The following is a 12,271-nucleotide window of genomic DNA, read 5'->3' as shown; positions in this document are numbered from 1 at the left end:
ATCAAATCCAATGCCTCACACATACTCTGCCACTGAGCCCCAGCCCCAGCCCCAATCCCTTTTACATGCAGCCTATAATATTGACTGATTTTTCTAGTATTAGACTCCTTCACATTCCTTGAATAAACTAATTTATTATCAGATGTTAAATATGTTTTTTTAAGAGGGATAGAGAGAGAATTTTTTTAATATTTATTTTTTAGTTCTTGGCGGACACAACATCTGTGTTTGTATGTGGTGCTGAGGATCGAACCCCGGCTGCACGCATGCCAGGCGAGCGCGCTACCGATTGAGCCACATCCCCAGCCCCAGATGTTAAATATGTTTAAGTCTCTTCTATAATTAATTTTAAAAAAGCAACAAACAGAATACCACTGGATCTTGAAACTGCCACATACATCTCATTGCCTTATAGTTTACTCAAAAATAATTTTAGTCTTCCTAGCATATATATATATATATAGATAGATATAGATATATATGTATATATGTATATACATATATACAACATAAAATATATATTATAATAAATATATTAGCGTAATTATATATTATAATAAAATAATTTTACTGTACTCTTATTTATATATAAATTCAAATAGTACAAGTTATAGTGTGGTATATTTAACTTGTAAAAACATGAGGCAATATACTTAAATCCATATAATTCTACCAGTGTGAAGCAACCCAAGTGCTACTCAGAGGGAAATGTACAATCTTAGGTATATTAGAAAACCATATTTAGGAATCAAGGCTATCCAAGAAGCTGGAGAATTAATAGTACGTTAAACCTAAAGTAGCAGAATGCCGCAGTCTGCCTGGGCACAAAATCATGAGCCACTCAAGCAGGAATAAACTTTATTTCCAAAACTCCCACGAACGCCACGCATGTGGCCTTCTCCCGGGACACACCACATCAACTGGAAATCCCTCCTCCAGAAATCCCTTGTACCGCACTTCCCCAACCAATGGGAACTCTCTGGCAGTCGTGTCCCCCCCCCCCCAGAGCTCCAAAGTAGCAGGCCAAGGCGGACAGCAGGGGACTAAAATCCAATTGAATACACATCTTTACATAACCATTATCATCTCAATGGCTTGCTGCCTTCACCTTTCAACCAAAGATGCCATGCATCATTCCTACTCTGGCTCTCAGCATCTCCTCCCTTCTGTTTAAGCACCAAGCATTTGGCTTAGGGATGTGCCTGTTAGGCTGTCCAATACTATATATGGCTCTTACCCGTCATCGGATGAGCTGACCTCAAGACGTCAGCCTCCTATCTTAGGTTGGTACCACTGCAATTGGATCATACCCATCACTGACTACCGGTCCAGCATACAGCCATACTTGTGGATAGGCCTATGCACCAGTGGGGGGGTGAGGTTCTTGCCTCACCTCTGTTGGCCCCCAAATTTAGCCTTGGTGCCAGTGGGGGGGTGAGGTTCTTTGCCTCACCTCTGTTGGCCCCCAAATTTTAGACCATCACTAGCAGAAGGGAGGAGGATACAGAAATGCCATGACACTAAGCCAATTTATGGCTCCTTTGAAAAATTGTACCACCGGTGACACCATCAGCAAAGATACTCCAGCATTACCACAATTTGCTGCACCAACAGATAGTTCACAATGCATACAAATGATACATAGTCCAGGCAAGTTCTGCAAGCATTTCAAAGCAGAGGAATCTATCAATATGTCCATTTCCTCCCAAAGTAAATTGACTCCTTGATTGAGCATTACTTGTTGAGTTATTATTCATTGATGCATCAGTTTATACAGTTTACTGTGATAGCTATCGAAGAAGCTGTAGTTTGGTTTTATCTTTGTCTTCACCGGCACTGGGATGAAGATAGGAATTCTGGCAATGATGGCTAAAAAAAAATATGTAACATTTCAAAAGGTACTAAGAAAACAATTTTCTGAACAATTTACATTATCCTGAACAGAATTATTAAATATAATGAAAAGGAAAGGTGAAAGTAAACAAACAGATCTGTTAACCTCCTTATTTGTCCACATATTAAAACAATCCTCAACAGCTGTTTACCCATTTTAAATTAAACCATTTAAATCACGTGACCATTATCTGTTTTTAACTGTTTTGGAATGCCCACAGTGGCAAAATTTTGTAAGCAATGAGCTATAATATCTTTAGTTTTTTCTCTGGCATGAAGAGAGCCAATCAAAAATCCAGAAGAACTATCAACTGTAACATGCAAATATTTTAATTTTCCAAATTCTGGCAAGTGTGTGATGTCCATCTGCCAAATATGGTTAGGTATCAGTCCTCTAGGATTGACTCCAAGATTAACTTGTGGTAAAAAGGTCACACAATATTGACATTGTTTTATTATATGTCTGGCTATTCCTTAGTTATTTTAAAACGCTTTTGTAAAGTATTAGCATTGAGATGGAACCTTTTATGAAAATTTATAGCTTCTTCTATTGTGGAGAAAATATGTATGTCATGTGTAGATTTATCTGCTAAATCATTGCACAAACTAAGGGCTCCAGGCAATCCTGTATGTGCTGATATGTCCTATAAAGAATGGATCTTTTCTGTCCCAGATTAGACTTTGTATAGTGGAAAGCAAAAGAAAACAGTAGAGGAAGGGGAAATCCTACCAGCATCTTCAAGGGATACTATAGCATTAACTATATACTGACTATCAGAAAATGAATTAAATACAGAATCTTTAAACATCACAAAAGCTTGTAATACTGCATTAAGCTCTACCTTTTGAGCTGATTGTTTGGGTACTAAAGATGTAAAAGTTTGATCAGGGGCAACTACTGCTGCTGTACCATTATTTGACCCATCAGTGAATATATTTGGAGCATTCATGATAGGTATTTTTCTTGTCATTTTTGGAAAAACTACAGGATGCGAAGATCAAAAAGACAACAAAGGATTAGATGGTCAGTGGTTATCAAATGAAACATTAGATTTACACATGATTATTGCCCAAGTATTTAACTCATTAGCTAACTCATCAATTTGATCCATAGTATATAGAGTAATAATTTTATTGGGAGAAATTCCAAACACTCCCTTTGCTGCTTTTATTCCTTCGAGTATTAATTGTCCTACAGCCTCAGGATACCTAGTAAGAATAATGTTAGGAGAATAAGATAAATGTATCCATAATAATGGACCTTCTTGCCAAAATACTCCTGTAGAAATATTTTTTGTTGGTAGTACAATAAATAATAAAGGCAAAGTTATATCAATTCTATCCAAATGCATATTTTCCATATATGTTTCAATAATTTTTAATGCCTTTCTTGCTTCAGGCGTTAACATGCGGGGTGAATTTGGATCTGATGGACCTTTTAGAATATCAAATAAAGGTCCCAACTCTCCTGTTGGTATACCTAGATAAGGCCTTATCCAATTTATGTCTCCCAATAACTTTTGAAAGTCGTTAAGTGATTTGAGTTGATCTACTCGTAATTGAAATTTTGGTAGATGGACCATGGTTGAGGATAATAGAACTCCTAAATATTTGGAAAATTTAATTGTACTTTATCTATTGCTATGTCTAGATTATAATTTTTAATAAGTTTGTAAGTGTGGCATAACATTCTAGCAATGTGTTTTTATCTTTGTGTGCTAACAATACATCATCCATATAGTGAAATATTTGTAGTTAAGGATTTTGATTTCTAAGTGGCTGGATTGCTTTGTTAAGATAAATTTGACACATAGTTGGGCTGTTAGCCATCCTTGAGGGAGTACTTTCCATTCATATCTCTGATCAGGACCTTCATGATTCAGTGCAGGGATAGTAAACGCAAAACGTGGACTATCCTCAGGATGAATTGGAATTGAAAAAAAAAAAATCTTTAATATCTATAGCTAAAACTTACCAGGTTTTTGGCAAAGCAGACAATTGGGGAATCCCCGATTGAGCAGGTCCCATAATAAGCATCTCATTATTAATGGCTCTTAAATCTTGCAATAATCTCCATTTACCAGATTTCTTTTTGATGACAAAAATGGGTGTATTATGGGGAGATATGGAAGGTTGTATATGTTCCTTTGCTAATTGTTGTTTGACCAGGTCATGGGCTGCTTGTATCTTTTCTTTAGTCAGGGGCCACTGAGGAACCCACACTGGTCTTTCTGATTTTCCAAGTAATTTTGATTGTCTCAGTGGCCCTTTCTGAAAACCCAATCCATGTCTATTTATTCCTTGATCTATTTGAATTGGTGCTGCTATACCTTGTTCTTGTTCTTCTAATCTTTTTTCTTTCCTAAAACCTTGTCTAGCCCTAATAGTGGGCACATTTGGATTGATGTTATTTGTTAATGTCAAACCTAATTGATCTAGGACATCTTGTCCCCATGAATTAATAGGAAGATGATCCAATACATATGGCTGTATAGTTCCTTCACATCCTTCAGGATCCTTCCAATCTAATACCATTGCACTTCTATGGGGATTAGTCGCTACTCCTAGGCCTTGAAGTGTTTGAGTGGCTTGTTGTAATGGCCAATGTTTTGGCCATTCTTGATGAGATATGATGCTAAGGTCTGCACCTGTATCCAGTAGCCCATTAAATTCATGTCCTTGAATATTTAGTTTTAGCATTGGGCAAGAATCTAAATTTAAAGACAGCATAGCCCAATCTACACATGTGGAGCCTAATCCCCTGGAACCTCTTTCTACAGTACGACTGGAAAATTTATCATGAAGGCTGGGTATTATTAATAACTGTGCTATTCTATCTCCTGGTGAAATTACTGATATATCTCTTGGAGAACTACCTATAATTTTTATTTCACCTTCATAATTGGGATCAATTACCCCAGGACTTATCATAAGTCCTTTTAGAGTAGAAGAACTGCGTCCCAATAATAAGCCTACTGTTCCTTGGAGAAGAGGTCCTTTTACTCCTGTGGGAATGATATGAACTCCCATCTCTGGAGTTAGTACTGCTCTGGCGGAGGCGCAGATGTCCAACCCTGTGTTCCCTCTGGTTTTTCTGATGAGGGATTTAATGGATAATGTGTCCTGGGCACTACCCTGATGGTGTTGCTGGGTTCCTCCATTGCCCCGTATATTTGTGGTTGTGGGCCTCGGAGCATTGGGCCCCCCAGTCAGTTTTTCAGCAATGGAGCCTGATGCTTTTCTCCATGATATCGTGGGTAAACACTGGGTCCTTGTCCATTTTTTGATAACGGAGCATCCTCTATGGTGGTTTGAGAATGGCATTCATTAGCCCAATGTCTCCCTTTATTCAGCAGCAGAAGGTAGGAAGTAATGAAATTAAATGTAGAAGTAATAAAATAGAAAATGATAGACCAAATAACAAAAGTTAGCTATTTGACAGGGCTGGGAGCTAAGGCTCAGCAGTAATGCAGTTGCCTGGCATGGGTGAGGCATTGAGTTTGAATCTCAGAACCACTTATAAATAAATAAAATAAAGGTCTATCAGCAGCTAAAAATATTTTTGAAAAGTTAGCTATTTGAAAATACTTTAAAAATGTACATTTTGCAGGCTGGAGTTGTAGCTCAGTGGTAGGATGGTTGCCTCACATGTGTGAGGCATTGGGTTTGATTCTCACCACCACATACAAATAAATAAAATAAAGGTCCCTCAACAACTTAAAAAAAATTTTAAAAATGGACATTTTGCAAATATGATAAATTACTGAAGAAAACAGCACAAATAAACAATATATGCTAAATAAAATTCTAAAAATATAGACATAGAAAAGACTTAAATGTTGTAAGAGAATATAATAAATGTATTTCATCTTTCCTTCAGGATAACGAAATGATGGGCAAGTAAATATTTCTACTTATAGCATTATTTCAGTTAACAAACTAAGAAGAGATGAAAAGAATTACCGCAGGGCACAGTGGCACATGCCTGTAATCCCAGAGGCTTGGGAAACTGAGGCAGGAGGATCTCAAGTTCAAAGCCAGCCTCAGCAAAAGTGAGGTGCTAAGCAACTCAGTGAGACCCTGTCTCTAAATAAAATACAAAATAGGGCTGGGGGTTTGGTTCAGCGGCTGAGTGCCCCTGAGTTCAATCCCCAGTACTCCCCCCACCAAAAAAAAAGAAAGGAAAAAAAGCAACAGAATTATCACTCTGTTAATGGGTTAATGGATAATGGTTATGATCAACAATATCTGCCAACATCAGCACAAAGGGAGAGAACCAGACCTTCTGTGCCTTCAAATGAAAGTACACAGCATCACCTATAAATGGTTTTGAAAAATAAGAAAACAAAAATCTGACCAAGCTTCAAGCTCTTTCAATTTAAATAAGTATAGGGAGCTGAAGATCATGTAAAGGATACCAAAGTGTTGCAATCAGTAAAATCTAGACTATGGGAGACAGAACAAAGACCTATGCTTTTTTGTTTTTTCCGTTTGTTTGTTTTGGTATGAGGGATTCAACCCAGCAGCACTTAAACACTGAGCCACATCCCCAGCCTTTTTTATATTTTATTTAGAGACAGGATCTTGCTAAGTTGCTTAGGGCCTCACTAAGTTGCTGATGCTGGCCTTGAATTTGCAATCCTCCTGCCTCAGCCTTTTGAGCCACTGGGATTACAGGTGTGTGCTAAGGTGCCCAGCTGTGGTTTTTTAAATTAATGAACAATACAAATTAATTGCCAGGAAAAAAGGGGGGATATAGGGAGGACCCATAGCTTACAAATGACTTAGAAGGGACTGGGGTTGTGGCTCAGAGGTAGAGTGCTTGCCTAGCACATGTGAGGCACTGGTTTCAATCCTCAGCACCACACAAAAATAAATAAAGATACTATGTACATCTAAATACTATGTACATCTAAAAGATGTACATTAAAAAGAATGCATATTGAAATACTCAGAGAAGAAATGGTGTGATGTCTTAGATTTGCTTCACATTATTCCAGTAGCAGAGATAAGGGTGGGTGATATCTATGATTGTTGATGCATAGTGGCAGGTATATTGGATCATTATGCTGTTTCCTCTACTGGTTCTGGTTTGAGAACTTCCATAATGATAAAAGTTATTATAATTATCATGCCATTAAATTTCAAATTCTAAGTAAAATGGACCACTTTTAGAGTAAAAATGACCAAGCCAGTTCATATAGAAATAGACTAGTTCTTCTTGATTAAATAAAGTAGATAAGAACACCACCGTTACCACCACCCTCATCCACCATGAAAAGAACTAAGCCAAGCTCACTCACATGGCAGGAAATAATGCTAAATAAATAAATAACAGCATATTAAAACAGCCATGAATTAAATGAACAAATAAACTATGTCTGAGGAATGAAAACATGATTTAACATTGGAAAACACTTTCTACTGTAATTCTGTAACAAATTAGAATAATGTATTAATTTTCTAGGACTGCTACAATAAAGTACTACAGACTGAGTAGTTTAAGTAGTAGAAGTTTATTTCCTCAGTTCTGGAAGCTTGAAGTCCAACATGAAGGTATCAGAAGGGTTGGTTTCTTCAGAGGCCTCTTTATTTGGCTATAGATGGCTGTCTTCTCTCTGCATATTCACAGTCTTCCTTCTCTGTGTGTATGTGTGCTAATCCATTTTCACTGGTCATATTGGATTAAGGCCTATCCATGTGAAATCATTTGACCTTGCCATACCTCTTTACAGGCCCTGTCTCCAGTTAGAATCATGTTCTGAGGTACTGGAGGTGAGGGTTTCAACATATGAATATGGGAGAACACAATTTAGCCCATAACAAGAAAAAAATATTTGATTGCATCAATGGGTAGAGAAGAAAACCTTTGAAAGAAATTCAACACTAGTTCCAGGTAAATTTTCTAGCAAACTTAGAAGGAAATTTTCATTTCTTAAAATCTACAGCAAACATACTTAAATGTGTATGTGTTATTTGTGGGTGTGCCCTTTTCAATTTCTTTCACCAGTGTATTGAATTTTCATCTAGTAGGTTTTCCACTTTATCAGTTATTATTTATTCCTAGGTATTTATTTTTTGTAGCTTTGGTGAATAGAAGTGCTCTCATTATTTCTTTCTCAAGAACTTTGTTATTGGTGGCTAAAAGTACTACTAACTTCTGTATGTTGATTTTGTCCTGAAACTTCACTGAATGTGTTTCATTCCTAATAGTCTTCTGGTGGAGTCTTTAGATTTTTCTAAATATAGAACCATGTCATCTGCAAACAGGCATAATTTGACTTTCTCCCTTCTTATTCGTATGCTTTCATTTCCTTCTCTTGTCTGACTGCTCTGGCTAAAACTTAAAGTACTGTATCAAATAAAAGTTGTGTAAGTGGACACTCTTATCTTGTTCCAGATCTTGGAGGAAATGTTTTCAGGTTTCCCTACTGAGTAGGATGTTGGATGCAGGTTTGTCATATTCAGCCTTTATTATGTTGAGTTATGATCCTTCCATATTTAACTTGTTCAAAATTTTTATCATGGAAGGAGGTTGAATTTTATTGAATGCTTTTTCTGCATCAATTGAGATAATCACATGATTTTTATCCTTTATTCTGTTGAGGTGATGTATTATGTTTATTGATTTGTGTATGTGGAACAATCCTTGCATCCCTGAGATAAATCCCACTTGATCACAGTGAATGATTATGTAATATGCTGTTAGGTTCAATTTGCTAGTATTTTTTTTCCATCTGTAGATACTATCTTAGAGAAGAAAAACACTCATTGCATTAACATTATGGGTTGGAGTTTCTTATGTGATTCCCAAATCCATCTATGATTTTTTTGTTTTGATACAATTTATAGCCATGGTAAGAAGACTATCACAGACAGGCCTGGTTCAACTGTGGTCTTTAGTTTCAATAAGTCCATCCGTCATGTAGTTGGCTGTCACTGCTAAATCTATTGCTTGCAGAAGCCTCAGAGCTCCGGGTTTGCAGAGTAGAATGCTCACCATTTAAGCTTTTTCCACATACAGGACATGTGTCATGTAGTTCTATCCGTGGTACAGTACAACTGCTGTGGAAGAAGTGATTGCTATAACTACTGGACTTCTTTTTCAATTGTGTAATCTTCTTGGCATACTAGACATTCTAAACCCACATCAACTTTTACTCAGTTACTATCACTGTTAGAAAAGATGAAATTATTTTTTCCTCATTGACTAGGGGAGACCCTATGTTTTCCAGTTGTCCTAAAAGCTGAATTACAATGGCATCAAACACTATTTGACCCCAAGCACAGTTCCCAGGGTTGAAGTGCAGTATCCTGCTCCAATAAAAAGTGTATGGGAATCCAAGAATTGCAGAATTTGCAAAAATCACGCAAGCATCTGTTTTATTTCCTCAATAACTAGAGCTCTGTCAGGATAGGGTTAGTATTTCTTTGAGACCTATAACTCTGAGTCATTGGCAGCCTTGAAGGCTGACTTTGTCCCAAGAAGTCAGTGTGAGTTTGGTGACCCTTCTCATTAGCTTTGTTATCTCGGTCCAGTAGATTGCTACTTAGAAATGATCTAAACTCTTGGAAAAACATCATGTGATCCAAATGGCCTCAAAGCTCTGTGAAATGTGTTGATTTGCTATTTTTTATCCAGCTGCTACCACCACCTGAAAAAACAGTAATCTGGGGCTGAAATTGCTCTTGTAAAAGTGGCTTAAAAACCCATGTGTGGCTACAGCAGCACCCATGTCTGCCCAAGTCACTGAACCCTCCACCAACTCCACCAATTTTCTCTCTGCCATAGCTGTGTGAGAGAGTGGCCAGCCAGTCCCTGACCAGGTCACCACCTTCCCACTGCTACCTCCTTGGTGCATCCCACAGCTCCAGTGTCCACAGGACCCAGAGAGGTGGCATCCTAGGCAGGAACCCAGCTGCCCACTTTCTAGCACCTAAGAAAAGTAGGAAAAAGAGTCCCTCAATTTTATAGTATTTTCTTGAGACTTTATTTGTACCTATGTTCATCAAGGATATTGCTCTGCAGTTTTCTTTGTTATTGTATCTATAACAGAGTTTTGTGGCTCTTGTAGAATGAGGTTGGAATAGTTCTAAGAGAAATGATGTTAGTTCTTCCTTAAATGTTTGGTCAAAAATCTGAAAATAAATCTACCATATGATCCAAGTGTCCCCTTTCTGCATTTATATGCAAGGGTAATAAAATCAGCATGCCAAAACGATGCCTGTACTCCTATTGTGGTGGTATTCACAATAGGTAAGATATAGCAAAAACTGAGGTGCTAACTGATGTGTGAATGGATAAAGAAAATGTGCATGTATACACAATGGAATACTATTCAGCCATAAATAAAAATGAAATCCTTTAATTTGCAGCAAAATAGATGGAACTTGAGGATACTGTGTTAAGTGAAATAAACCATACACAGAAAGAGGTAAGTACTGTGTGTTCTCCTTCATATGTGGAAAGTGAAAAAAGAAGTCTCACCCGCAGCCTGCATGGGGACAGAGTAAGTAACCCTAGGAGGTGTGGGCCAACTGGAATTAAAATTCTGAAAAGTAGTATTAAGAAAAAACAAAGGACACAGAAAAATAGGTTTAAAGCAGGGGTCTTGACAGGTGGAAGAGACCTGATGGGTCTGATTCTGACCAAGGGAAAAAGCTTGTGAATACTTTATTTATAGTTAAGGAATTTATAGTATGGAATAGTTTTTCATGGTAAACAAGAAGTGGAGGCTGTGGGAAAGTTGGCCTGGTTGGAGACTTATCACTTGTGCAGTAATTCTTCCTCTTCCAGGCAGTTGGACCACAAGGCTAATTGCGGCACTGGTGTCTCTCTCTACCTCCAGGGAGTTGTGTTTGAACCTAGGACTATCTGAGCTAGTAAATTCTGCAATATCACAGAATTCTCTTTAAGCAGGATGTTTGTCAAAGCAATGAAGCAGTCTCAGATTGATAAAATAATATTGAGAGTTCTCTAAGGGGCTCACCTCTGCTTAGAGATGGCTCAGACTTGCCCACAATTAATTCGTGGATTCCAACAAAAAAGTTTACTAGAGGGTGGGAAGAGAAGGGAAGGAAGGATAGAGAAAGGTTGGATAACGCTACCAAAGTACAGTTACACAGAAGGAATAAGTTTGGGTGTTCAGCAGCACAGTGGGATGACTATAATTCACAATAACCTAATACATGATCTTTTATGAAGATCTAAAAGAGAGGCATTAGAAGCCTCTGAAAATAAATGACATGGAGAGAGAAATGCTAATTATACTGATTACTTAATAGACAGTGTTGAAATTTCACAGTGTAACCCATTCATATGTACATTTATTACATGTTAATAAAAAATGCCTGTTAAAGTCAAGGAGAAGATATTGATATATGCTATCCAAAACTGTACTGGAACACAAAGCCAGAAAACTGTGTACAAAATAAGTAATAGGTATTACCATGGAAAGGAAAGAGATAATATCTGGTGACTTAGACTTTTCAGGCTACTCTAATAAAATATTACAGATTGGGTAGGTTATATAAATCAGAAATTTGGGGTGGATCCAAGCTGGTGGGCCAGAGGGAGGCAGCATTCTGTGTCGCTCCGTGACCTGGAACTCAAGTAGTGAGAATCTACTTCTCTGAGAGCAATATTCCTGCTCCCATGCAGAAATCAGGTTACCGTGCCCATCCAGGGCTCCAGGCCTCAGCATCACAGTAGGTCTCCCAATTACTGCCCACGAAGGATAACCAGGTACCCAAGTGGGACCATGAGCACCCTGACAGATATCACTGTCACTGCTCCCACGCAGGGCATCCAGCAGCTTCCCACGCACAGGAACTCTGGCCACCACTCCCATGTGGACCCCCATCTACTAACGTGGGGCACCCCTGGTCACCGCCATCTTGGGACTCTGTAGCAGTGGAGATAGTCCCCCTATGTGCCATAGCTTGCCTGCACCTGGGAACCTCACACAGGCTCTGAAGTCAGCCACAGCCACACACTGCACTCCACAGAGCTCATCTCTGAATTCATCGTCCAACAGATCACTCGGCTCTCCCACCAGACCCGACACCCCATCACCGAAAGCAGGCACCTCCATCTTGGGTCACCTTTATCACCATCTTCAGTGGAGGCAACTCCCAGTTTGGAACTCTGTCTGGCCAGGTACTCAGTTTCTAACTCCCCTCTCACCATGCATAAAACTCAACTCAAAGTAGGTCAAGGACCTAGGAATTGAACCAGAAATCCTGCATTTAATAGAAGAAAAAGTTGGCCCAAATCTCCATCATATCGGATTAGGCCCCTACTTCTAATAAGACTCCTATAGCATAAGAATTAAAACCAAGAATTAATAAATTGGATGAATTCAAACTATAAAGCTTC

At 38.3% G+C, this 12,271-nt stretch overlaps 1 protein-coding gene and 1 pseudogene across 2 annotated transcripts in view; one reads left to right on the top strand and one right to left on the bottom strand.

The window, feature by feature from the left end:
- Positions 1–12,271, top strand: part of LOC101977920 (melanoma-associated antigen 10) — a 175,814-nt gene that overhangs the window by 152,971 nt on the left and 10,572 nt on the right. For both annotated transcript variants that reach the window (XM_078034180.1, XM_040286335.2), the window contains one exon: positions 10,270–12,052. The gene's annotated coding sequence lies outside the window, so the exon portion shown is untranslated. The remainder of the gene's footprint in view (positions 1–10,269; positions 12,053–12,271) is intronic.
- Positions 8,799–11,756, bottom strand: LOC101978203 (E3 ubiquitin-protein ligase RNF115 pseudogene; annotated as a pseudogene).

This window comes from Ictidomys tridecemlineatus, chromosome X (genome assembly GCF_052094955.1).
Source record: "Ictidomys tridecemlineatus isolate mIctTri1 chromosome X, mIctTri1.hap1, whole genome shotgun sequence".
Lineage (NCBI taxonomy): Eukaryota > Metazoa > Chordata > Mammalia > Rodentia > Sciuridae > Ictidomys > Ictidomys tridecemlineatus.
The sequence above is the reverse complement of the archived record's forward strand: the minus strand, read 5'-3'. Positions and strand labels throughout refer to the sequence as shown.